Below are 6,000 nucleotides of genomic sequence, written 5' to 3'. Positions count from 1 at the left end.
GTTGTTATGAAAATGCAAAAAGATGAAAACGTCGACAACCAAATTGAATACCAAATGTCTCTGACAATGCAATAGAAGTTGTAATAAGGTTGAAAATTAGCATTCATTCCTACAAAGGAGAATGAATACTCAGATTACATACAATCTATACAAAGTATGAAAAATTGGTAATATAAGAATGAATACAACAAATATAAATAAAGTAAGAAAAATTGGTAATATAAGAATGAATGTTATAAAGACTAATAAAGATAAAAATAAAAAAATAAAAAAAAACCAAAGGCATTCTTTCAATTCTCATATTAATGAACTTATTTGAAGTGCGTCTGTTTATACAATAGGCACTTACTATGTTCATGCTCATAACCTTTTATTGATTTCCCTATTATCTTTTGCAAAGTTTAACTTTTTCTGCAGGCTGTTCATGTTCTAGAATGTTACAATTAGACAGTAAACTCATCTAATAATGGTTCTTTAACAATATAACAGTTGTATCAAAGGTATATATTGAAGGTCTACAATTTATATATGCCGCATTTGAGATTCCAATATGTCAGAATATCTAATCAGAATTTTTTTAAAATCAAAGAATCGATAGCGCACTAAAGAAGTTTTAAAATAAAAAATAATAATAAAAAAAAAATCAAAAACTTTATTTAAAAAATAGATAATACCTCATTGTGCCAAATTTTGAAGTACTTCTTTATATATAAACTACATTGTGGGTAGTGTTAAATGTCTGGCCTTCTTTATCACATATCAAAACTTTCAATCCACTATTCTTTGTATTATGCTCAATAAACAATCCGTGTCTAGACTATTTGAAGCAATTTTATCAAAAGACACCATATTGAAACCAAAGCTGGGAATGCTTAATTCGGTAGCAATTGTAATCTCAGTAAAATTAAATGTCGCAAATTTATGTGTATGCATGTTCAGTAGGTTTGAATTGCCCATCATTTTTTCCAACACTATAACCGGATATAGTGTACAATTCCCCCTCAATAACAAAGATTATTTTTTATAGATACCTGTATTTTGCCACCCCGATAAACAAATATATGAAAAATACCATTAGAATCATACAATAATATCTTATGTCTGTTATTTTCAAGGTAGAAAAAACATAAAATTAATTATAAATTACAAATCACCTTTGCGTCTAATAGCACCATTTCCAAAGAGCAGTTTCAGTAGGTAAATCTTTGAAAGGTACAATCCATAACCTAATTACTCTAGCCTCTATAACGACATGCTCATTGGTAGGACTAATATCGTTAATTGAACCATGAGTTGTTGCCATGATGAAAAAATGTTTGTGGCTCCAAAACACATTTATTCATAGATTTATTTATATAGGATAAATTATTGAAATTTAAAGATAAAAAGTTTGGTTTAATTAAGTTTAGTAGTATGAAAAATTAATAGTAGAATATACTTATGAAACTTATATCATGAAATTGTGATATTGTGAAGATATTGTGCGTGCATATTATAGTAATGATATTGTGATATTAATATAGTGTGTTCCTATCTAATAGTAATGACTCACAAAAAAAAATATTAATAATTTTGTGCTTTCATCTAACTATATAAGATTTACTTTTAAGGAATAGTATTGTATAAGATCAAATCATTAGGTTGTATAGTAAGTGTAATAAATTAATGATTCACCAAACCGTGCATAGTTATATTGTGCTATTATTATAGTAAGTGTAGTGATTTACCAAACCGTGCATAGTTGTATTATGCTATTATTATAGTAAGTGTAGTGATTCACCAAACTGTGCATAGTTATATTTTGCTATTATTATTGTAAGTGTAGTGATTCACCAAGTTCTCACGTAAGTTTCTCTCTCTAGAATTTTTTCTCTCTTCTCTCTCTAGAAGGTTTAGTAATCGGGGGTTACTCTAGCACCTTGGTGTTTAGAGAACCGGGAGCTTTCTTTTGCCGGAGAGTAAGGCAAGCTCTCTTCATGCTTTTCTTAATATTAGCTAGAGTTTAGTTCGATTTCTTTCATATTTTTGCTATCCCGTCACGTCTTGTCCTTAGTGTTTTTGGTCACGTCTATGGCACATTCACCCTATATAAATGTTACTTCCATACTGGAGGAGGATCTTGTTTGTAGGTCAATAATCAAGTTATATAGTCCAATCATGTCATTGAAAATAAATGATGCCCAGTATGATGATTGATGAAGAAAGAGATACGGTTGTGAGTCTTCATGATGGAGGCATAGCAACTAGTAAAGCTATATCCCAAGTGGTGAAGAATGGTGGAGCCTTCAGGGAGGCTGTAACAAGGTCTTCACAATGGTTCACTGAGGCTAGGAGAATAATGATTAGCTCGAATGAATGGGATGATGAAGAGGAGGATTTCTCGAGTCAGATTCATGCAGTCAAGTTTCCAAAGGAGAAAATCAAGGAGCCTTGGAGATTAACTTTAATTAGAAAATGCCTTGGTTTAAAGGTAAGAGCCAAGTTCATGACAACAAGAGTGAATAGGATGTGGAGTCCTAAGGGAGGGCTAGAAGTTATAGAGATGGAGAGTGGAGTAATTCTATTCAGATTCACTCTAGAAGATGATCTTGAAAAGGCTTTATTTGGAGGGCCTTGGTTTATATTTGACCATTATCTCATGCTAGCTAAATGGAAACCGAATTTCAAGCCATCCACTGAAGTGTTCCAAAGTGTTTCCGTTTGGATCTGTGATAGGCGTGTCGCGTACCTAACAAAAATAAACGTAACGAGACCACTACTATGTAGACGGGCAAGTAAGGATCGAATCCCAAGAGACTAAGGTTCACCTAATTAAATACACTCAAATAATCACTAAACAGGTAACAAATCAATGATGAATAATACTAAGAACTAATATATAAAGGACTCAATTAATCTAAGCAAAATGATAAATCAATGAACTAAAACATCCAAGATCAAGCATTACCACGAATATAATCAATGCATAAATAAATCTACCCCCAATAACAATTCAATCGACAAGAGGAAAAGCATTCCCAAATCAATACCAAAGGTCTCTCCCGAGTTATCAATGGCTTCCCAAATCAACTATCAAACCTATTTCCATGGAATCAAGCAAATAAGGGACATTAAACACAATACTTAACTTCCTAATCATTCAATCATCTACTTCCGTGATGACCTTCAAACCCTTAATTGAAATACCCAAATCCCGTTAACATTCAACTTCCGTTGCAATAAGAATAAAGGGATGATAACAATACCAATTATTCCTAACTAGTATTGGCATAAACACAATCAATCAAGCATGTCAATTGGAAATATTATTGGAGAAATTAAAGATTAAATCTAAGCATTAATCATATCCGGGCTTTGCAAGATCCCGGATTATGAATCTACTCACACATAATAGCAAAACCAATAACAAGAATTAATAGAGAAAACATAATCAATAAGCAATAATATATGAAAGAGAAGTGAGATAGATGAATACCAAAATTGCTTCAATTGAAAGAACTCAAATTGTTGATGAACAATAATCAAACTAAGAGAGGAATTAAAATGCTTCAAGAAAGTAAAACTAGGGTTCTTAGAGAAAACTAATGCTAGAGGATAAAATAAAGTGTATTCTAATTGTGATTACAAAGGGTATTTATACCCCCAAAAAGATAAAATTACGAAGTTAAATAAACCGGATTCCGCATAGCAATGCTCGGTCCAACCGGGCAAGAAGTGCCCGATCGGGCGGCTGGGATACGGTGTTGCCTTGCCTTCGCTAATCTTCAGCCTTCTTGTGCCCGGTCCCACCGGGCAAGGGGTACCCGATCGGGCGCGCGAGGCGTCTTCAAAAGCTGATTTCATTGTTAACTTCTACTCTTCAGTGCTCGGTCCAACCCGGCAAGCTATGCCCAACCGGACACTTAAATGCTGCAACATATACTTCATACTTTTCATAGCTGACTTTGTCCTTCTTTGCCCTGTTTGACCGGGCAAACCATGGCTAACAGGGCACAGGGGAATTATTCCTCTTCACTCACTAACATTCTCTATAAACATCCAAAACACGTCCGATTCATCCATCAAGCTCCGTATTCCTATGAAACTCAATAAAAATACATCGAACACACTAGAGAAGAGATTGTTAGCGATAAATGGCTCCATAGAGCCTGAAACCATGCAAATATACATTGTAAAACCGGGATAAAACATGGTGTAAAACTCATACATCAAATTCCCCCAAGCTAATCTCTTGCTTGTCCTCAAGCAAGGCAATAAAAAACAACAAATAACCAAGTAAACATACTTCACCCCATAATGCAATTGAAAACAAAGGACTCAAAATCGAAATCAAACAGGCATGCACCCTAGCCAACCAATCAAATTACTCAAACCATCAATCAACCTAAATAATCGTCAAGCGAAATCAACCATGTACAACTCAAGAATCGATGACTAGAGTATCTCACCTTGGTGGTCACTCAACACACTATTTACGTGGCAAGCTAAAAATGAGCTCGATCTCTCACTATCCCCACCAATAATGCAAACCCCCCATCTCACAACACTTGCATGTTTAAAAGGTCATATTATCGCTCAACCCAGTCAAATGTCGACTCGAAATGTGACATATACTCCAGCATTTTGACAAAAGACTCATTTCACATGAAGACAATACTATGCACGAAGATCGGAAGGACTTTTTCAAGCTTGTAATGTAGGCCGGGTAAAAGTGGGTAGGAAGTAATTTGGGAAATGTAGGCAATTATAGTCTAACCGGGGAGCTATCAAATTCAATCAACAAACACCCTCGATCCATCATTCTCATTAACAAGAGCACATACCCCAATTATTCAAGAAACATCCACTATAACCTTTATATTTTTCGATTTCCAATTCCCTTTTTTTTTTCTTCCCTTTTTGCATCAAATCTTTCTTTCTTTTCTTTCAAAAACCAAACTTCTTTCTTTTGTATCAAAATTTTTCTTTGTTCTTTTTCTTTCTCTTTTTTTTCTTTTCAAGTAATAAACCTCCATGCTGTGATTCCTTCTTCTTCTCTCTCTCTCTCTTTTTTTTTGAAGCTCCATATTCAATGCCAACTTCATCACAAAACTACACAAAACACCATGCAATAAAGCTCCCCCAAGCTAGACTTGGGAAAAGTAACCAATTCGGGGCCAAGGGTTTAAATTTGTGGGTTTCACGTAAATGTGGACAAAGCTACAACATGGGTGAGCAAGAAGGGTACAAATGTTTCTAAACTCATCCGGAGGTCGCCTAATGAACATGGCCTTCGTCATTCTCATCGTGCACGTGCAATGTATCATGACACATTACTAAAAGTCTAGAGTCAAAACTAAGATCAACATCACACCAGGAACTAAACACACATGAATGGATAAATAAGGCTCAAGCCTCATGGTTAACACAGTCAAGCTCCAAAATCATACATGGTTAACAACATTGACTCCTACTAGGGATCAAACAATTCGAGGTCAAATCATGATCTTTTAATCCGCAATGCAAGTCTTTCAATCGAAATTAAATCAAAAACCTTTTTGGCATTAAGGATAAGTTCACAGGGAAGTAGTTCATTGGCCGTTCATTATCATGATTCTCGTATTTTTTTTTTCATTTTTCATTTTTTCATTTTTTTTTCTAATACTACCAAAGAAACTAACTACCAAAGCAATGAAAGCAAACCAAACAACATAAACGAAAACAAACCAAAGCAAAAGTACTAAGAGAACGTCCCGAAACCAATATACATATACACAAACTTCCCCCAAGCTACACTCGGCAATGGCCTCATTGCAACGTGTGGGAAGTGAGGAAATACTCATGAGCTCTCACTCGAACTCATCATCATCGCCATCATCATCGTTACCATCATCATCATCATCAGCTGCCCTGCTATTTTCTGCGATATCTCCCATATCGGGAAAGGTATACCACGAGGGATAGGAAGCATCTCTCGGGATATGACCCTGCCTCCAAAAGAAATCATAGACAGGACGCATA

This window comes from Chenopodium quinoa, unplaced genomic scaffold (genome assembly GCF_001683475.1).
Source record: "Chenopodium quinoa cultivar QQ74 unplaced genomic scaffold, ASM168347v1, whole genome shotgun sequence".
NCBI classification, from domain to species: Eukaryota; Viridiplantae; Streptophyta; class Magnoliopsida; order Caryophyllales; family Amaranthaceae; genus Chenopodium; species Chenopodium quinoa.
The sequence above is the reverse complement of the archived record's forward strand: the minus strand, read 5'-3'. Positions refer to the sequence as shown.